The following is a 23,839-nucleotide window of genomic DNA, read 5'->3' as shown; positions in this document are numbered from 1 at the left end:
ACAAGAGAAAAAACCATTCATCTATTGCTCAAAACACGCAAATATCACATGCAATGAAAATTACCCTTGAAGATGTTCAATATAGTTTGTCTATAAGGGTGTTTCAAATAAGTTACAAAATAAGTGAAATTTATTTTATATATTTTCTTCATAGATATTGCTTTTGTTGTTTATACTAATGGGTATATTGATGACCTGAGTCTAGAGACCACAACGGCCTTGCATGATCCACATGAAGTATGTATGAAGAAATGTATTCAATAAAACAAAATATAACTTGTAATCCAACTTAGCCTACAATGAGAATAAATCCATGAATGTAACACAAAGGGTACGTTTTTATTTCCACCAGTTGGGTGTGGTGAACCTGTGGATTGACCATCAATTTGTTTTTATATTAGGTGTACCAGCTAGATTTGTTTTTATATCCAACAATTTAGTCTACCAAGTAATATTTCTACCAACCAGAAAGGTTGGTGAGAAACGTGAATTAAATCATAGGTTAGGTTCGTGATTATATTTATATCGACCACACTTAATATCAGTAAAAATAAAACAATTCTCCATCTTCAAACTTTATTATTATAATATGTGGTAAATAGTATTCAGTTTGTTCAGCAAAAAGGCCAGTCAAATCCGAGGCAGAACGGCATTATCTATAGTTTTGTACAGTCAATGATTAGTGAAAAAAACTTAACATCGAAGTGAAGGTTGTTTATTTCGCTAGTATTGCTTACATTATTTTTTTTGTATTAATTTTTCATCAAATATTTCGTCGTCTTGAATTAAAGTTATAATTACTATACGTATATTTATATTACCTATATACGTATTATTATATGTTACAAGGTGTCATTTAAGTGACTGAGGCGCCTGGATGGTCAAGTCCGGCCCTGTACATCTCCATACAAATTGCTTATGTCAAAACATACATTATTTCTTCATTTATTTTTACACAATGTGCAGTAGTATCAACCTGCAACCAAAAACACTCTGGAACAATCCCAACATAAATAAATCAGAACTCAAACGCAGCATGCACCTTCAATATGTTTGTCTCAACATTGAGCAAAAACAAACCTCATTGAACCCCACGTATTAGTGATTGCATACATACAGTCTCAACAAACCAATCCACATACTTTATTATTACAACGCAATGTAAGACCATTGAACTTCACTTACTTGGAATGGGAATCGATAAAGGCTTGTTATTTTTGTATAATTTATGGGTATTATGTTTTGGGTTTTTATTTATGTTTACAACATTGAAGTGTCAGTTAACTGGGATACTTGCTAATTTTAGCTCGAGCCAAGCGTGAAACATTTCGTTTGCAAGGACCTTTCGAAATTCGATTCATTTGCTTTCTGTATTGCATGACAAAACGTGTTATACTAACGGAGACAGCAAAAACTCGTTCTAAATAAAGAAGAGATCAAAGGTGGATATAGAAAGTTTTCATTTTTGTAGTGTACAGTATCAAGAAGAACAGAAGGGGGAGGAATGTAAAAAAACTGTTGACTTTTCAACTTATTTTCTTTGAGACAAATATCACTTCTGATATTATTCACAAGGATTCCAAAAAATAATGAAATTTGTTTAAAAAAAAGTTGAAATCTTAACTTAATCTTCGTGTTTCATAGTGTTGCAAATTTGCAACAATAGATTTATCAGGTGGCATCAGGAGAGGTTAGGAAATTGGGGAAAGTTGTCATTATTGTCACTATAGCGAGACAAATAGAGTGTTTACTTGATATTTCTGTGAACATTTGCAATATAACATGAAAATAAACAGCATAAGGAATATATATTTCGTACTAACAATGTTATTGCTAATATATTACAATGAAAAAAATTGGATGTCGATAAAAAAAAAGTGGCAACACCATGACATTTTCTATCTGATGTGAATATTTTGTGTGAGTTTCAGCTAGCAAATAACCTGAGATTGCTGACAATTGGGCATAGTTTAGTGGATCTGCACTCTGATGATGACAGAAAAGCTGATGATGATACTGAATAAGATGATGTTGACAATATAAAACAAGGTTCTTCCTCAACAATTGTTAGATTTGGAAATTCTCTACAATTATTTCAAATATTTTTTCACAGATGAATTACTAGAACAAGTAAACCAACGATAATTTTTACACAATACTTGATAATTTTTTTTTGGAGTATGACATATATCTGAGTCAAGTCCACTACTACTTGATTTAAGCTCGCACGGGATAAAATACTAGTCAAATCGACAAAGATGCCAAGATTTCATATTGTAAAGGATACAAACGGATTATAAATATGGAAAGAGAAGTGTTCGTTTGTGTCATTCCATGAATGATTCACCAAATCTTTATTCACAATTTAAAAACTACTACCTACTTCATTAGTAATAAACCAACGAGTCAACGAGCAATTTTCATAGTGTTGCAGATTTGCATCAAACCATTTTTGCCAAAAATACCGTAAAGAGTTTATCATTATTTTTTCCTGATTTTTCCACAAACCTACACCATCAAAAAATTTTGAAATGAGTCGCATAGAGCTGACAGGTTGATATCTCTGTCCTGGGTCTGATACCAATGTTGTTCCTGGCGTTACTTCAGTAATAAAATGTTACGTTTTGACAGTTTAGGCATCAGAACTGACACGTGACGTATATCAAAACTGACAGTTGACGTATCATAACTGACCGTTAACGTTCAAAACCGACCATTGGCGAGCATTATCTCACGTCTTCTGTAACTTTTGACACGTCAGCTAGCTCTCAAAGATAAATCAGCTAATGTTACCAACCTCGCAGCACTAAATGCAGCCTTTCTGTCAAATGTTACTTTTTTTCGACATAATCTGTTCCAATTTTTTTTTTCGAGTCGTTATTGTACATTTTTTTTCGAGACGTTATTGTGTATAGCCACAAAGTGCAAGTTCTAACCGTAATGTGACCTATTTAAGGAAAGTTTGAATAGTCTGTTACGTCCAGTAATTCTTCGAAATGACTTAGTCCTGTGCCTTTTTCATGATTTGGCACCAGTATAACCTTTGAAGCACTGCTGGTTCTCTGGTACATCACCAGTGTTTTCTTCTCATTTACTGCAATGTTTTTATCACTAGCAATGAGCCACCGTGCCCTTTCCTTACCCAACATAATCCCACTATGTGGAATTCGGATCATCCTTAAATAACAAAGTATGCCGGCGCGCCTCAGTGAATAAAGAATCTCTAAGCAGGGGATGGAAAAAGAACTAATCTCTGGATGCATTATCACGCCTCGAAGATTACCAGTTGGTTCTGAAGCCTGAAAAATCACGCCAATACGTTGCGGTCTTTATCCGAGTTTTCCGACAGATGAAAAGCGCCGAACGCGGACGAAATGAAAAACAACGTAATTTACTTCTACGACATTTTATATCGGCTGCTTCCGCGTCTCAGTTTCGTAATGACAGTTTTTCATCAAGGAAAATGTGTCTTTCTGTTCAAAATATCTTACTTTGTTACTTGGTAGATATTGTCGTTCATTTCCCACTAATCATTGTGTGAATGTGTGTAATTTTTCTCCAATAAGTCTGGAGATATTTAAGTATTATAAAAATATATTCTGTATTCTGTTTCTTTGAGGTCAGTATATGAAAAAGCAACTGAAAATACACGCTTTTTGGGGCCTCTGAAGTTAGTAAATTTTTATATGCTGTGTTGAAGTTGAGAGAATATTTAGAAATGAAGTCAATGGGACTCTCTAAAAATCAATTGATACATTGAAATAAGCCGCTCATGTACAAGAAAATATAGAGGAAAATATAAAAAATACTGTCATTTTGCACATCACCTCAAATATTGTCTGCTTCATAACAAACTTTACATTTGCCAGAGTAATATCTCTTGAGTATGGCTCAAAATTATGAGTTATGAATTGAGTACGTAAATGACTAGACTCGTATTTGTCAACAATAGCCAACCTACTTGACGGGCTAGATGCATCACCAATACATTGCGTATTTTTTTCGACATCATTAAAATTTAATAACATACGAATAAATTTCGATCATGACCTTGAGGTTTCTGGATATCATAAGTAAATACACTGTTGGTATCTATTCAAAGAGGAGTCTTAATTGTCTTATTTTCATGAAGTTATGTGAATCAGAGTCTCTTACTTAATATGTGTTCATCGCATTGGTAAGTTTTAATTGGTTAATATTATTAATTTGAGTTGTTTTAGTAGAGTTAGGCTATAGTTACTATCATAATATCGAATTTCTGTAGAAGCCGTTATGCAAAGTTTTAATATTCCGTCACAATCATATTTCAATATCCTACGACACATAATGAAAAGTCTAGAAGATAGAACCCAGTATTATATGCACCGTTCACCGTTACTTAGTATCTCAATGTTAGATATGTGCTCTTCTTTAACCTGATGTTCTTTCTTGTTTTCATACATGTTCAGAGATACAGAAATTGTTACGTTTCTGCGGTTCAAAAATAAGTGATACGTATAGTAGGCATTTGGTATTGGTATTTGGTATTGGGTAAACCCATACCAAACATTGACTTTCTCGGGATGCTTTGGATCTTGAACCTCATTCATATGGATTGGTATCGTAACAAATTCGACAATTTTGTTTGTTCATGTAGGTACCCATTGATCCAGAAATGGGCCTCATCGCTGACGAGTTCTTGTGGGCGACGCGAAATCGACTGCCTCGGATTCTCCTGTACACTCTCATAGACAGCGGCGAATAACCTACTTCCCCGGTTTATACTAACCCGTGTTAGGAATCACACGTTAAAAGGTAAGATCTCGTTAGTTCTCAGCTCGCACAAGTTTCGAATTTTGAGAGTTACCGTTCGTAGGGGGGCGACAGCTCTGGTTAACGGAAAAACAGAATTATATGCGAGACAGACATTCATACAAGATACAGTCTTCAGAGTTATTCAGTAAACAAATGTTTACAAATATACCTAATAATCGAGAATTTTATGACGAAGTCTATAGTTTCACATTTCAATATTTGTGCAATTTCATGCAGTCTGATACAAAATACTGAAACAGGATCTTCTACAAATCTGATGTTCGTGATCTAATTTCGCAAGTTATCCTATTTTTTTAATTCGCAGTCTCATCCATATTAAATTGTTGTTTACTTCTCACTATATTCAACCTCTTCCACCTCTCATTAGAGCTTCCTCATAAAAAGTGTTATAAAAAGTATCCGCCTTAGCAACACAGATACATTGGATGCATAATTCCACGCCTATGGATACAAAGTTCATTTCCTATTTCTACCTAGCAGCAGAATTTGCTGCGGCTAAATCTGAACATCACGTTTTTGTTAAATGACAACTTATAATTAAGTGATCATGCGAAGAGAGTGTGGTTCTTTAATATATGTGTTTGCCTGAACGTGAAAAATAACATATATTTACGACACCTTTCTTTGCTTTTTTAACATTGAATTAGGATCTGTAATATTTTATCTCGTTCTATTTATGTTGAAATTGTATATGTTTCTCGATAATATCACCGCGCATCCTTATCAGTAAACATTGTAACGGGAAATTTGGAACAAATTATAAGCTCAAGTGAAGGTTTTATTTATCGTATATCACTTCTCTGGAGGTTATCGCTTTGCGGGGTATTTGCAATTGACCCCAAAAATCGGCAATCTATTTAAGAAACATCTGCTCTTTCCAGACTGATCAAATGACAAAATTTTTCGGATTACCACACACACATTTGATACCATAAAAATAGTAATATTCTCGCATAAACTAGTACTACAAAGTACTCAATGTCAAAAATGTTCATTATTTTGTCATAAAATTTGTAGGTTTCTGCAAATTCACGAACCCTCTCAAAGCTGTGTTCGTATTTTTTGCATTCGACGAGAAATTGAATAACATTATAGGTTATGTATATTACTGGAGTTTTTTCCCAACACCAAACCGATATTTTAATACTTCAACACGTGTTTCGATCACCAAAGTGATCATCTTCAAGAGGAAGATCAGTTTGATCTTCCTCTTGAAGATCTGGAGTTTTTTCCCAACACCAAACCATTATTTCAACACCACGCACGTGTTTCGATCACCAAGTGATCATCTTCAAGAGGAAGATCAGTTTGTTAGGCTCATGCTGTTTTCTATCCAAAAATATGTTCCACCATCGCTCTGGAGTAACCATTCCGCTGAAGATTTTTTTTTGGTGATGTCAACCACTTTCAAACAAACATTTCATATGTAAATTCGAAAACTTTTTCGAAATTTAACCAAGCAAATGACTAAGTGTCGATAAAATCAAGAGACCTTAGGTCGAAGGATCTTGAATTATTATACATGAAAGCGTTTGCTTAAAAGCAAAATTTTACTTGGTGGTGAGGGATATATCTTCCGAGAAGAAACGATAATGTAAACTCAAAAAACTTGTTGATGTTTCCAGCGGTGAATACCCATCATATTAAATAGGGCTACTGCATTGAATCGTTCAATTGTAATACTCTGTAAAGGCTACCTAATCCTCAACTGTATCATCAGTATCATGCATTGAGGAAAATAATTATAGTTACAGCTTGTCAAATATTAGGAAGAGAGAGAGAGAGAGAGAGAACGAGAGAGACAGAATTCTCAAGTCTCTTCTAGATTTGACAAGCTGTATATCGTTTTAATATTCAAAATTATTATCACTGCATAAAATAGATGATCTGATCTGCACTTTACCAGGACTTCTTACAAAATAATGCGGTGCATCAGAAAAATAACGAAAATCAAACAGTTCATTCGACATTTAAAAAACAAGCCGCCAACTTCCTTATTGAGTATCTTCAAAATGTTCGACAATTTAAACTCAATAAAGAGATTCGGCCTTCTTGAGGTGTTTCACTTACATGACGAGAACAATTTTGTAACCGCCAGCTTATTCATCGAAAAATGCAAATGATTCCTATGCAAAACATAACCTATTTACGTATATATGGAAATATAGATTGGTTGACCTTTAGCGGTAAGTTTGAGGAAAACAACAAACATCATTATGTTAATGACAAACGAAATTTTGTTAATTGTTAGGAAGAGCCTTCCATTGAATCAAAGTTTCAAGTATGTTTGATAAAGCGATAGATGATCATGATGATAAATTTGAGTTTTGAAAAACAAAAAGTTCTTTCGCAAAGTAGTTTATTACAGCCGCACGTGTTCGGAAAAAAATATTATCAACATGAAAGTGTATCTGAATGAAACATTTGAAGTTTCATTCAAACAATGCTCCCACACACCAGAAGTGCAACACTCTTCTCGAGGAGACATCAACCAAGTTGATGTCAGCAGGAGAGGAATCATTGAATTTTCAAAGAAAGATAGAAAATTATATTATTTTAGAGTATTTTTATCGAATATCTTCATTACTTCGACTCTGATTCGTAATGAATATATTCATATTGAATTTCTTTATCCTATATAATTCAAGTGAATTAATCTTGGCGGTTTGAACGATGACGTCACGTCCACTGTGATTTGAAATTAAACAGTTGGGACCATTGAAGTATGCATTACGTCATCATCAAAATACGCGATAAAACACATACTTTCATACTGCATCCTTTTCCTCTTCAAATGAAAAACGATATGGATGATAACTTGCACTCAGTGCATCGAAGGCATATAGCAGAACAATCTGAGTTTTGAGTCGTCCCAATTTATTTAATTTCGTTCGACAGTTTACATTGTTTATATGTTTTTTATTGAAAAGGTATCACTTCTTTTGTACTACACCAAAAGTTGTTTTCACACCTAATACACTGTAGGCATTTCACAGTGAGTAAATTTCGTATTTTTAACCTCAATTTGGGAATGTATCCGTCTAATGTTCCTCATATAGGAAAATTTATATTGCCAGGTATCCAAGTTGAAATATGGAACATAAAATATGTTTTTTTCGAATATTTAATAAAAGTACTGACGTTTTTTGAATGAAATTCAGTATTAGTGTAATTTCAAAGATTGAAGCAAATGTTCATTGAAAAGTTAGGTTGTTCGGATCAATTCCAACAAACATACCTATTTGATTTCCTGTTTTTAGCGTTCTGTGCTAGTTTATCATTTTCAACTGAAGCTAAAGATTGAATAATAGGTACTTGTTTTCCATTTCTATGAAATGAATACTGAATTTGAAATTATGTATTGAAATTATTGTTTTAGATTTAAGTATATTCATTTGATATTTTATTTACGAAAATTGATTCAACTTTCCCATTTTCCCTATTGTTGTTTTCAATGTTAATCCCTGCTGTTTCCTTGTCATGAACTGAAAATGTCGAGGAAAATTCTGCTTCATTCGCAGAATAATCTTTTAAAGATTATGTGCATTTGAATTTTACTGCAGACACAGTAAAAACATAGCTATACCAATGAAAAGGCCAACTATCGTCTTTATGACCCGTACGAATCCACAAAATTGATCACTTTTACGAAAGTATATGAAAAGCCACTATATTCTAGTAGGTTCAATAAAAACAAATCTTGAAATGAAATGAATAGAAAATGTGAACAATATCTAATATTCAGATACTCTACTCAATATTTGAAGTATTTTTATACTAAAAAAGATATAACCTGATGACATACTTATACAGAATGTAACAAAAATTCCACAATTGGATATCCTTATCTATGTTCATACGAATGGACATATAAAACTGGATTTTCCGGTGCAAAAAAAAAACGTTCACTGTTTTTAAAGAATTCCAGAAATAATAATAACACCTGCAGTTCCACATCTGAACATAACCTCGACTTTACGAACCGACTAGCAAGTTTCTTTCGTAAAACCCGCTGCAAATGGAGTACAATTCATTCCTTTGTCATTTCTGCAATTAATAAGAGGAAAACGTAAAGTAAAGTCTGGATTAACCAACAGAAACCGCTTCAAAACAATAGAATCACGCAGCAGCGATGTTCCATTGTGGCGAATATTTGAAGACCGTCAACAAACAAGAGAAATTCCACGCGGGGCATCAAGTGGGCGTTGAACGGCCACAGTCGGGCAAAGTCTAACAGAAAGCAACGCGGTGGCGGCATGCTCTCTCGTTTGGAAGAGATTAGTAGGCCAATGAAAATAAGCGAAGTTATGTGGGTGGCTGACAAGTATACGTATAAAGCTGAAAATTGGTACAGGTCTTAAATATACTGTTATTAATAAAATATCAAAAGTCCTCACTGGTCCTGCGCGGGATAAAAAAATATCAAAAAACAAAGACCGATTCTTTGCATTTTTCTCGTTAACGGTAAGTGCTATCGTGAAAGTAGGTGGGATAAATGTTGTAAATCATGCAACTGTCTACAAAAATGGTTCTCATATGTACTTTTTTTATACTAATCACCATTATTGATATTTCGCCATTTCAAAAGTTGAAGAAATCGTCTTTTACATAATATATGTATATACAAATTTTGACCCACATATGAATAAGTGTAGCTACTTGTCAGTGTACTTGTCGACATTTTTTCAACGTGGTATACTACTGATAAAGTGAAAGTGGAATGAATTATTGTTTATTTCGGAAAAAATTGGATCTTATTGTTAACCAATTCAAATACGTTTTGGTAAATGTTTTTGTATAGAGGGGTTTTGATAGTATTAATGTTGGAGTGGAATAAAATATTTCAATCCAATTCTTAACCAATTCAAATGCGTTCAGTGAATGTTTTGTACCAGGTGTTGTAAGTGTGGTATATAAGTATGATGTTAAGGTTTCTGTTCTAGGAATTGTCCTCTTCAGGACAGATATTTTGTCATCTTTTGTGACAGAATTGGAGCAACGAAGGATTGAAAAAAAATTAAATAACGCGAAAAAAAAACATACTTTTATAAAGCGTCATTTACTTTTACAGATGAAAATCGATGACAAAACAGTTTACATTTGCATTTTATCAGAAAAAGCTCTTGTTTTGATGATTGCTTACATTCGGTAGAGATAGCTATACAAACGGGAGTCGAAATCTAAATTCGACAATTTTTTAAATTTTTATACTGGGACCTACAAGGACCTACAAGTTTTCAGCGCTACAAGCTGACGGTATAAAACTCCACAAAAGAATTTTCAAAGTGACATTTTGTATTCAAATTTTTTTTGGAATCTTCATTTTGTTATTTCAACAAAAAATCCCTCAAAATCTCTACAGTGGAAGTAGATAAAGGGTGTTGTGTGTGTGGTTGAAAAGCAGGCAGTTTAATATTTACAATCTATTGTTATGAGGTCTCAATATTTGGTTATATCTGTCGAAGTGTAAACAGATATAAATTCATTGATTTATTAATATATTCTGGGTATAAGTTATTATATCTGTCGAAGCGTAAACATATATGATTGATTGATATATTCTAGGTATACGTTTTTACATCTGGGATAGTTTCGGATCTAAGAGAAAGTTGCGCATGAAAACACTTTTTGATACATAATTATTACATCGGTTCATTGAAGAATACCGTTTGGGTTTTTATAGTCATTATGAAGAGTTGTCTTTTACATTTATGAAAGAATAACACAATTGATAAATGTAAAAATCTATATCTGAATGTTTGTGACTATGGTTCTTCATGGATCCTGTCAGCGGTCGAATCGCCCACTTCAAGGTCGCCCCGAATTGATGACGTATTACTATCGTTTTGACAATTCAATGTTGTTTATTGCAGTTTCTACGGTTTGAAGTCTTTTACATTTACACACAAATAGTTTTTTCACAAGTAATGAATTGCAGCAATTTCACATTTCAGAGTAAAGTACATTGTTTATTCTGTTTATAAATGTTAATCTCAAATTGGAATTCTAATGTTCTGCATACTTGAATATTTTATTTCCTAGATATCTGAGTTAAAAAATAAATTGTTGAATATAAAGTATTATGCTTTTACAAAATAATTGATACAGTGCCGAAGAATTTTATGGAATTGAAACATGCTGTTACTTTCAAGGGAATGTCAAAAATAAAAATAGTTCCTCATTGAAAGATGCACAAATTGATGACGCTTGTGTATTTTTCATTGTTTCAACTGTATTTGACTTTTGGGTTGTAATACATTTTTTTGCACTTATCAAATGGGTGGGAACTTTTCATTCATACCCAATGCTCAGCTCTATTAGGATTATTGTAAATGAGTGTTGTTCCTGGCGTTCATTTAGTAACAAAATGTTACTTTTTGATGTTTAAAATAATGTTTTTATCCATTTTGTTACATTGTGAAAAACTTTCAACGTCAGTTTGCTCACCAGAACTGACAGTTGACGTATCAAAACTGACAGTTGACGTATCATAACTGAGACTTAACGTACCGACGATCAAAGAACATTTTCACAAGTCTGTTATTTGTTTTGTCGACGCGAAATGCTGCGCTTTAAGTGCGACTCATTCAAAAGTTACAATTTTCTATCAAAAGTTACTTTTCCCGACATGCTCTGTCACAAATGTGTTTCGATGAGGAACAATATTATTGGATATGTCTATTTTGACTGGAGTAATTAGAAGCCACGCTTCTAGTGGAGACGTGAGCGTGATCAGGCCCGCAATTCTCACAGCCGATCGTCGAGTACCGAGAACATGGACTTTGGACCCAGGTTATTTGTCATAGCTGGAAGCGTAGACTCGGGGGGCGCCGAGACAATTACGTAAACGTTGGGTAACGCCGCCACGAATTTTACATTTTCCATTTTCGCAAGGCCGACACGAAGACAAAATGAATATTAACGGTTATCACAAAATTAATTTTTGTTTTGTTTCTTTCTGATGGCCAGACACAAAAAATGTTGATCGTTCCATCAAGTGATATGATGCTAAGAAGTATATTCGAATACAAGATGGTACTATTAACAAAGCTATCTGGATTTCTCTCGATAATTTTTTCAATAGACAGGAGAAATATATCCAAAATGAAAGGGTATATTCTCATATGCAACCTGCGACCAAGCTAGTCTGAGACTAAGTCAAACGAACTAACCTATAATGTTCAATCGAAATTATAGTGGCTTTCTTTTGGATCTGATCACTTGAATATTGTACAAATTGTGGCTTTATGATTCATCTTCACTATGATATTCAATTTTGTGATAATTCATAAGATATTAATTTGTACGGGGTGAAGGGCATTTATAATATATATTTAATTTGATAACGATTAATATCATATCCGGCTAAATAGCTTCGCAATTTCCGATTTATATGTGACCAATATTTGGATAAAGTAATAGATAAAAGTAAGCTATCCTTGAAATATAGACATATACCATCGCGAACTTTTCTGTAGATCTACTGATGAAGAAAAATATATAGTGAATTGTTTTGTCAATCAAAGGAATTTGACAGTGTTTTATAAATATGTAGTGAAGGTCAATTTACATATTTTGTAATGAAAATCTATGGTATTCAATAAACACTTTATTGTGAGATTTTCACTAAACAGTTTTACAAAAACGCAACACGTATTTCGCTATACAATAGCTTCTTCAGGCGAGTCATCATATCTGATAAATGGTTTTTTTTGGAAAACATTGTATAGGAGTTGGCTACAATGCGTTGTTGTTACAATAAATAATCACGATAACAAAAAAAATGAATACAAAAGCTTAGGAAAGCTAACTCAGAAAAAAATCCTTATCGACGAGGAGTGCTGCACTTTTTAAAATAGTGGTTAAAAAATTAGCTGCCATATGGTGTGTGAAACAATGACAAGTGATTTCGAAGTGAGTGTGTCAGCTACAACCCGCGAGGGTTCATTGTGGCTTCATGAAAATAGTTCAACAAATGAAACTTTTGCAAACTGATGTTTGGAATTTCGAGTTGAATTTGCAAGCATTGATAATAGATTTTGAAAAATACGTTGTTGAGGTCTGAGAAAAGAGACCGCTAATACAATAATACAGACAAAACCGTCCACTTACTCATATACAAAAACTTATCTAAAAATAAATTTCCATTAACAACATTACACTATTTATAACGGCTTTCGAAAACAAAATAGCAAATGATCTGTTGTTCATTCAAGGCAGGGAAAATTCATTACAGGATGTAGGCATGGAATGTATTTAAATGAGGAAGGTCGCTAATTATTTTTTTAATGATTATATTATTCCAAATATGAATAAATGGGATAATTTTCCAAAAATAGAAACAATACGACGCAGTATTTTTTTTTTAACTGAGAAAACAATACAATCATGGAACTCCATATCTTATCGAGAGAACAAAACAATGTTTTTCAACACGCTCATCTGTCGATTCGTTTGAGTTCGTGAGTCCTTGCAAAATATGTTTACTACTTTTCATTGAGATATAAACGACGACAAAAAATCTACATTGCAGGGTATAAATAATAGCAGACTATGCTAATAAGTGTAACAGTTCAAGGATGTCTTTTGTGATTTGCTTTGACAACTGACAATCTGTTGAATTTGATTATATCGTTCCTCTCCTCCTCAAAATCAGTTCTCATATAAAATAATGAAAAAATTGGTTCACTATTATAGCGGTTCCCACTATCAAATATAGATGTCACCTACTTCTAACTTGCCGATAATGAAAAGATTTTTAGCCGCTAACCATCTTTTCTATCATCGTGAAAACTATCTTTTTGTAGCATCTATGAAATGTATTAGTACCCGCTGAAGTATTCCACGAAATGCCCTTGAGAGAATGTTCGTATAGGAATGAAATATTCAAGCACGTGGATAAATAATGTTCTGTTTGGTAAAATATGAAACTGACAATAAAAGGAAATACTGCGACGCAACACACACTGCGTTTTATTGTCGAACTGGGATAGTTCCTTTGTTAATAGGCCAAATGATGCTAATAACAAACACGAATGCAATCTTATCAGTGAGAATAAACTTTGGTATCTCTGGTGCATGCGAGGATGTGCATGTTCAGTCGATATTCTGTTTTTTTGTGTTAGTCGGTTCCAAAATCAGAAAAAACGTCATCATAAAGAAATGATGTAAACCGTACACTCGACTACACAGCATTCATGGGGGTCAGGGAGTTCGAAATATTAGTTTTTTACAGATCTGTCAACAGAAAAAATCTGAAGACCGTTAACTTTGATATCGCTTGAATTTTATATGTATCTAAAAAGTTTAGGAAAGTGTTTTCATGCAAAATTTGAGCTTACTCGTCGATTTTTTAAAACTCTCGAATATTTGTAAATGACTAGTCGTTGTCCGCGGCTTCGCTCGCGTAGAATTTGGTTTGTCACATTAGGTTTCGTGACAGACCATTTTAAACAAATAGTTACAACATTTTTTAAACGTAAAACTTCAGGTTTCCAACTTCAAAACTGACGAAATTCGATGCAATCTTTGATCCCCTATTTTTCCCCTTAGGGGTGGAAATTCCTGATTTCTTTCGTGATGCTTATTTACGGTATACAAAAAAACTACCTGCATATTTCAAGATTCTAGGTCCAGTAGCTTCGGTCGTACGTTAATATAAGAGCGGGCAACTGATAGTAATTTATATTTTTAATTTAAAAATACAGTAACTAAAAAAATATGCCAACTGCACAAAGTAATCAATAGCTTCAAGAATCGAATTAAGTTACCAATAAAGAAATTCGCAAAACTAATACAACCGTCAACGACGTCTGCCCGCGTTCTCGGCGATGGCGCTTCATTGCTTAGACCTCCTCTCTACCCCGCACATCGTCACCCGTCGTCTTACAGAAGACGCGACGCATAATGACTTACTGCGTTGCGTCAAGTTAACATTACCATTAAAACTTTCAAATAATTCGTCCAAATTGTTTAGTGTAAAGTCAACGTTTATATATACTAAATAATTAAAATGACAATTGTTATAATAATTTGACAGATAATCTAAAATGTGTATTGTAAAAAAAGTATCCAATTTAATTACGTTTATGTCTCAGTATTTTGCATATAGTGGCTACCACATAAGAGGTAGATATATGCTATTGCGGACTTTTATTTAGAAATATTTAAGATAAACAATCTTACGGTACATTATCTGCATATAACTCCCAACGATATAAGCAGCACACGCCAAAATAGCTCTCAGGGAGCAAGAATTTTTCCGACTCACTTGAAACTTATCGTAATATTATGACGAAAATAACACAAAACCCTTGTAAATTATAGCCTATTTGTTAGCCTAAAGGATAAGCTGTATTTATGTAAAGTATCATCTAAATCCGTTCAGTCGTTTAGGCGTCAAAGTGCCACAAACATACATACATAGACCCATCCTTACAAACTTTCACATTTATATTAGTATAGATAGATAGGTATATCATATGGGTTCAAAGTTCGAAAACTTTTTCCTTACGTCGTCAGTATTTTTGACAATTTATCAATTACGCAAACCTTTGAAACCGATATCGATTGAAAATTATCGAAGTGTGCTAATTAAACAATAATGTTTAGACTAACAAAAAATTTACTGAATTGAATATTATAAAATGATGGTGTAAATTGACCTCATTTCCAAATATGCATTTTTCTCAGATTTGTTTTCTGCCTGCACTCACTTTTGAGCAATGTTATCTTTACAAAAGCAAATATACCTAATTATATTATACTACAAAAATATAACAAAGGCAATTATCAATTCTTCGCCACCAGTAAACAATTTCATAAATATATTATTCATAAGAACAGATAAACGTTTTGTAATCAATAAGCAAATTTACGCTCAACCTTGGGTAAAGAATAAATTCAACATTGTACAAATTTGGTGATTTACAGAAATATTTCCAGGCCACATAAATTTGATATTTTTTTCAAATTGATAGCAGTATATTTTTAGGGGAGATTGATTTTTGGGCAAGAAAGGTTTTGACTTTCTACTTCTCCATCTTCATACAATCTTGTAAATCTTCCAAAGCAATACGTTTCGTAGAACACATTTCAGTTTTCAGTTGAACCGTATATTTGATAGAGCTTCTACCACCGTCAGCAACGGCAAATTTCAAACCATGCAACTGTGGTCTATAAAAAAGTCGTTAAAACAACGCTATGAATTTCCTGAACATACTTTTATCCTTTCGTTTTATATATAAAACTGTGTAAATAAGATAACATCACATAAAATTATACCGATTACATGTATACAATGGTAAATTAAACATAAAGTCGAGTCTATTTCGGTAACTAATAATAATTTTAGGCAAAATAACAGCAGTAAGACCATCCATTGAAAGTTTACAAGCTCTCCGAAGACGAAACTTATGAATTTTTAATCAGATAAACCCAGCACGTCTAAAATTAATTTTGGAATCAGGGTGGATCAGGGTTCTCTATTAGACAAGCTAAAATGGCCAAATTTCTAACCTAAGGACCCGTTTTGTAACACAATATTTCATCATTTGCATACACCTTTATATTATTCATCGCGAAGGGAAATTTATTTCATGAACTTCCTGAACATGGGGGTCTGATAATTTTATCCTTTTTCTATAATAATGATGGTCTTGTTTGATAATGAATCCTTTGTACTTTGCAGATGTAAAAAAAACCCAAATATTAATTTCCATTCACGCCGAAGTGTGAAAATGTAGAACAAAAAACAAATTATCATTCTTTCTTGTATGTGTTCTTGAGTCTAATCCCCAAAACACACAATTCTCTAGTAATATCACCTTTTTATTATTTTTCATTAAGTTAAGACATGAAGAAATGATATTTATATGAACCAAGTTTGTATTATAAATATGGAAGGAAGAAGATTCTGTATCTGTGAAGTAGGGAGGGTGGCACTTAGGCCACATGTGACCCATTGAACATCCTTCCAAGGAGTTGTCCTCCTGGCTAAATCTTGGTGGCAGTACTACCCCTTAGATAACACGTTGTCTGTTCAAGGCTTTTAGGGCATGTCTGCTATCAGTGCAGATTGTTATATTTTTGCCATAAATTCCTTTCCTGGTTATTTCATTTGTGGCAAAGAAATGTTACATTCTATATCCGACGAAAGATATTTATATGAACCAAGTTTGTATTATAAATATGGAAGGAAGAAGATTAAAAATATCTTATCGTAAACACTCATTTCCTTGCGCTCTTTGTTGAGTTCGTAGCGTCATTTGAATTTACATAAATATGGAACATAATTGTTCCAAATTCGTTTTTAATATCGTTGTTTACCTACTCATCATGAGACAGGCAGTCTGCTCTTTCAAAGTCAAATCCGTCTCTGGAAAATTTAGTTTTCATTTGATGAAATGATTAAAGTAAAAGTGAAAAAAAAGTAGTTGAAAGTTCCTGCATTTACATATTCCTAAATCCGTTCACCCCAACATTTTTTCCTTTGTGAAGTTCAATGCCTTATGTTTCGGTGGTTTGTTTTCGTAATCTGTAGAACTAGTTAGTTCCAAACTCTCCGAATACTCACTAACAACCCTAATGATGATCTGCTGGCTTGAAAGATTTAAAAAAAAATCAAAAAAATGCAAAGAAACATATATTAGCAAGGCGATAGAAGTAAAAGAGGCATCCACAAAAGTGGATCAACCCGAGTCCGCTAATATTTAAAAAAATAACAATAATGGTTGAAATCATTAAAACAATCCAGAGAAAAAAGAGCCAGCGATGTAGTGGTAGTAGTAGATGAATTCTGTAGAGCATTCTAAGAAGATGACGAAACTTCTGAATCTATACAGATAGTACTTTAACAGAAAAAATACAAATGAAACAGCACTGATAAAATAAAAGTTGTGACCAGAAAATTAATTGCTTTTGATTCCTTTGCAAATGAAAAGGGAAAAACTAGGTATAAGAATCTTGGGAAGCACGCTAAGAAATGAGAAAATGTATACCTAACGAACTAGCAAAAAAAAAAGAATATTGGGACAATAAAAAACTATGGAAGTGAAGTTATTTGAGAAAAAAAGAAAGAAGAATTTTATTTATTACTACAGACCCGTTAACTTATAATCAGAGATATAAAAAATCATGAGTATTTTGATATACATGATGGTCTTTTAGGACTCTCCAAACTTCGAAAGGATTCTTCAGTACTGCTAGTGGAACCAAATTGAAAGAAATTTAGGAGGAAACCCATTTTTTGCAGGAGATGATAAAATATATATTACTTTTCATCAGGAATCAGATGCTCAAATATTTTCATCCAACACCTATTATGAAAAACCCAAGACCTTCCACGTTGATCTGGGCAAAAGATCAAGCTGGTCTTTTCCGGAATCCGTGAAACGTCAAACAAAAAAATACGCTCGATCTCAACGATCGTACCAACTTGAACTTCGTACCCACTACACTCATTATCTGCTTTTCAAATAGAAGGTATTTGGATCGTCCCCTTAGCGATAAAAACAATTATATGTTATCTTAGTGCAACAATTTGAACGTTGGACTTTGGACTAACCTACCTGCGTTCGGACTTTGGACTTCAGCAAACGTGGTCGTGATCAGATGGAAATGTATGAATAATCAACAGTGTTGCCAGATGCTATTTTATGAATTCTCTAGGCAATAACAGATAACAGATTTTTCAGTAACTTTTGAATGAAGAATACAATACATAGTACTTTCAGAATTCAAAGTATTATTTTCAAATATTCAGAATATCTCTTCCCAAAAAACGTGTAATACACTGACGTGTCGTAAAACTGCTATTTTTATCCTTGTGTTGTTAACTTATAGGTAGTCAAAATCGGAGACATCCTCAGTGTAAATTATCAGTGACCGGCCTTTGACAGCTTCAAATCTTCCTAGATTTCTCATAATATGAACAAGAAATAGTTATTTCAAGTTATATTAAAATTCATCTAAGGAAATTTGTTCGCTTCTGGCAACGCTGATAATCAACCAGCCAGACCACAGCGAGAGTCCGCTTCGGGCTTCTTCGGCCAACACATTCGAGCAGGTGTCGCGTGTGGATTTTCTAATGAAGACGAATTGATGTTGCAATATCGCACATAAGATGTTTGGGTGGTAATGATACAAATCAAGGGTGATTGTCAATTATTGTTAAAGCAGATGTTTTTTCAACCGAAGATACCCGAACGGATTGATCTGTCACAGCCGTTCTGTCTACGTGCTACCGGTTATCGGTTGGGAAATCGAAGTGTTTATTTAAATTTATAATTGGCGTGCTTGGAAAGAATACTTTGTATTCATTCTAATGATTTAATTCCATGTAATTTTCTCTCGGGTTGTTGGAAATGATTTGTGGGACTTTTCCCGGGCCTTTTTCTGACAAACAAATGAGTTTTGGGTTCCGTTTCTTTTAGGTGGATTTATTTTCAAGGAATGTAATAGTTCAGAAAATATCTTTTCTGGAAAGCGTTTAATAATCATTATTTGAATAAATCGTACAGGTTACTCGGAAACGTTGATACAGGTGCATACAGGAAGCTTCCAAAATTGTCATTTCGTATGTAGAATACAGGCCTGCTGAATCTATAATGAATACCTACCCGTTTAGTGAATGATTTTAATAACAGGTCAAGATATTGATATTATATTGAGAGAAGGCTAATGTTTACCTTATCACCTAATAAGTACTACTTACTAACGCTTTGTTGGTCTTTTAACGGACGAACTATAATTCTGTTGAAAATCTGTTTAAAATCTGTTTTTCCATTAACCAGCCGTCACCCCCCTACGAACGACAACCCTCAGAATTCGAAACTTGTGCGAACTAAGGATTAACGAGGGCTTACCTTTTAACGTGTGATTCCTAAAACGGGTTGGACGATAGCAAGTGAAAATCGATCGTTCAGCCTGGGGCTTGAACCACCGACCAACGAATTCTATAATTAAGTTAACCAATCATACCAGTTCATTTCTAAAACCAAATATTCCTCTTCGTTTTCAGAAGGGAATTTTTTGGGTTCTGACAAAGGATATAATTTTTTTTACATTGATTATTGAATATGTAGGCAACATTCATGAATACGATAATTATTCTTCAATGGTTCCACCACTTCAGTGGTTTATATTACAAACGTTTTTTTATATTCTGGAAATTTTCGAAACTTAGAAAAGTAGCGAGATACATCGACTTCTCCACAAAAAATGTCCTTCAAACAATATGTGTATGGAATTTTCAAACAAGATGCCGTGAAACTTGGAACTGTGTCAATTTTTTTATCAGAAATGTTAATTTGATTCTTTCAGATTCTTTCGAAGGTTTTTCCATCAGATTTTTTATGTTCAAATAGAACTGATATCAAGTGTCGAACACACAGATAATATATAGTCAAAATTTTAAAATATTTCATTGATGTTTTCATCTTCATCAATAATCTTGGAATATTCATGTATTATTCTGTGACCGTTCTAAGAATCTTCTAAAAGTTCTATTATTCAAAATATTTTCAAAAATATTGCAAGAGGGATAAGGAAAAGTAAATACCACTCAACATAGTTGACTGACTAAATGAATTATGCAGATTATATGCATCTCCAACAACTAATTTAGGAAGTTTAACCTACCAAGCGAGAATCGTGCCAAAATTATTTCACCAACGAAAATAGATATTTTGGACTTTATTCCAAAACTGTGTAAATAAAGAGTTGGTCCAAATTGTGCATCAACAATGAAAAGAGAAATAATCGAATATCTAATTTCTTTGAACTCTGCCTGCCGCATTTTAATAATAAATAATTCGAATTGATACGTTTGTTTACTTCATTTCATGAAGACGTCAACTTAGTGGGAGAAACGCGCGTCGAGTGGAGTATTGCAGTTCTGGTGTTTGGGAAAAGTGCTTGTTTTGGATTTATTCTTTTCCACAAACTACCCCTCAAATTACTAAAAAAATATATGTTAGATCTAGTGATCTGAGAGGCGATTGAACGAATCACGAATCGTGAGAGAATTAATTATCCAACAGAATTCGGTGTATATTCTTAAGGGACCTACCAATTTTTCTTTTGCTTCTTTCTTTATGAAATACTAACCACTAAGTATTTGCCACAAAATTTGAACATAATATAATACTTTAATGGGTCATTTTCAGTTGTATGAGAACATCTCAAAACTATTTTTGATGGTTTAGAATCACTAAACATCATAAAACAAAGTATTTCTTCCGCGTCTGTGTGTCTGAACGCGATATACTCAAAAACCGTCAAACGGATTTTCATACAGTTTGTGTGGAATTGTTTCTTTTTTATAAGTCTATAGGAAAGTCCGTGATGGCATATGTCTTTCTTTCAATAAATAGCCATTGTGATATTAAAAATAATGGTTACATGTAATGTGGTAATTGGAAAGTTATTTAGACGGATACGATATCAATCCTTATCAAGTAAATACATTGTTATTTCCTTAAGCATGTTATATCCTTTATACCGCACAATTCAAATCAATATCTTAGGAGTTACTGCAAAATTGAAACTACAGCGTCTTGAAATAGATTGAGATATCAATGCGATGATGCAGAAAGATTGCAATTGCGAGTGAATTTCATTAAGGGCCATCATCATGGCCAAATGCAGGCATACGTATATGCTCTGGTATAAACGTGCGAAGCCGGGGATGTTCGCTATTTTACGAGTATAAATATCAGGGCAATAGACTCGACTAATTAACAATTCCTTATCCAGTTTCCTGTTGACATTAACACCGTGGTAATGCGACATAGAAACGCACCTGTTTAAAAAGGAATTGCTATCAATCGACACGTTTTCACACACTGATATGGCATCCGTTAGAAACATAAAAAATGAAAAAATACGCGTAAAAGACATATTCCAACAAAAACGATTCAATTTGGCTCCATTTAGGAACCCAGGTGTATATGCATCGGTGATTTTGCATAAAAGATGGGACTGTATTAGGTTTCCACGATGATATCCATTTAGAAAAGGATATAAAGGAAATAAGCGAGGATAATAAATCATTGTTATTGGGATTTTCCGAGATCTCTCCATTTTCTCCTTGCATGCGTTTGAAAGCATACGTTTTTTTCTTCGACGTAGATAACAAAATAATAAAATGGCTGCTGTCAGAAGAACAGAATACTACATCAATTTTGCAAAGTATGTCACGGAAATGAAATACAAAATACTGATATGAATGCTTCTTTCGATAAAAAACAAAAGGAATACGAGAAAAATTTGATTACATTTTATCGAATACGAGAAGAAGCACAGTCCAATTTCAACATATTTGAATTCAATACCCTCACGGTTTATCCACATAGAATTTCTAATACCTGACCCAACATTTGACCCAAAAGAGATTACCACATAAAAAATGAATGAATTACCAATTTTCTTATCTTTGTTATATTAAATGGCTAACTAGGAGGTTATCATATTATTAACAAGTCAAGAGATTACCACACTGACTGGGATTTTTTACAAACAAAAAATTGACCTGCGATAAACTGAGTGATGAACCTAGTATATCAGGGATATATCTTTATAAACTGTGTTTCGCCAGATTTCACATGGTGATATCATTTTTGTCAATTTCACATGATTACATCGACCGAAATTAGATGAGGACCATTGGTAATTTTCTTTATTATTGAAGATAACTTCATGGAGATATGATATCATTTTGTATGCTCGTTATTATGCAAGTAACAAAGATACACTGCTTTTTGTGATTGTGATGTGATTGCCATATTAACCTTTTCATCTATTCAATAATTTTTTCAATGACGAACACATTTGGATATCATTTTGGCATAAACTAGTTCAAAACTACCGAATATTATGGTCAAATATGAACACTTTTCGTAAAACAAGCGATATAAAAAATTATCGATTGATCAGTCAAACCAACCAATCAAAATTTTACTTTTATAGTTTTTTACAAAAGAATATTCAACTTGTAAGGATGTAGGTAACGTATCTATCAAAGTAGGCTTGGAAGTATTGAATAAATTGAAATTGAAAAGTGATATAGTGATAATATGATAGAATAATACATTGACACCATTTAAAATTATATCACTTTAGCGAATTTTTATTTCAAAACAAGAAATATAAAACTAGGAACAGGGGCTTGGTTCTGATATCAGTTATAAGTTTTATGAATTCACTTTTTTTCATATTGAAAAAGATATTTCATTTGTAGAAAAACTCATTTTTTTTTGTTAAATCATTGGGGTGTTATGGCCTTGTGAGTAATATTCCTATGAAAGTATCCATTTTATAGTCCTGATGATGACTTTATTAACTTGTTGACAAAGAAACTAATTCTTTTTCTAGTACTATTTTATCAAATACTAGGTAGGTAAATACAATTTACAAGTAACAATAATTCGTTTCATACCAGAAATTCAGGTCATAATCCATAATGAAAAGAAGATATAGGTAATACCTACAAGTTTTGGTAAAAATCCATTATTTATGAAAGTTTGTAAAATTATACCTACTAGTTATCTCTGGAGATTTTTTTTTTCAAAATTCTGTAAAATCCATAAAAATTGTACAGTTTCAGTAAAAAGTAACGATTGATTTTTTGAGTAATTTTTTCATCTTTATTAAAATATCTATTTTACAGTTTTTGATCATATCGACTTTATGCAGAGTATAGGTACTTATACAAGAACATTAAAATTCTATATTTTGTACCTAGTACCTAATATTCAATTTTAACGAATTATTACATGTTTTTTTTTTTTGATTTGGTAGCTTTGAAGCACATCATTGTTGAATTATTTCAATTGAATATTTTCCAGCCAAGCCAACCTTTTCATATAAAATACCTGTCTCCTCTCTTTAATACACATTATTTATCTGAACCTTATAGCCAAAGCCTTCGTGCTAAAAGCTCTCCACATATCAGAACAAAGGACACAAAACGTGACATTGTCACCTTAAAATCCCTGTAAGGAACAACGAAAACAAAGGTTCATTC

General features: G+C 33.0%; 1 protein-coding gene and 1 long non-coding RNA gene across 2 annotated transcripts in view; both read right to left on the bottom strand.

The window, feature by feature from the left end:
* The window catches only part of dnr1 (E3 ubiquitin-protein ligase defense repressor 1), a 29,055-nt gene that overhangs the window by 4,910 nt on the left and 306 nt on the right, over nt 1-23,839 (bottom strand). The gene's annotated exons all lie outside the window — the stretch shown is intronic.
* LOC141485147 (uncharacterized) lies at nt 700-23,839 on the bottom strand. Its single transcript, XR_012467041.1, has 2 exons — nt 1,186-23,839; nt 700-976 (listed from the first exon to the last, which is right to left on the bottom strand). It is a non-coding gene; the product is annotated as an uncharacterized lncRNA (long non-coding RNA).

This window comes from Leptinotarsa decemlineata, unplaced genomic scaffold (genome assembly GCF_025532065.1).
Source record: "Leptinotarsa decemlineata unplaced genomic scaffold, Ldec_3_MD MMD2_tig00026307_RagTag_RagTag, whole genome shotgun sequence".
Lineage (NCBI taxonomy): Eukaryota > Metazoa > Arthropoda > Insecta > Coleoptera > Chrysomelidae > Leptinotarsa > Leptinotarsa decemlineata.
The sequence above is the reverse complement of the archived record's forward strand: the minus strand, read 5'-3'. Positions and strand labels throughout refer to the sequence as shown.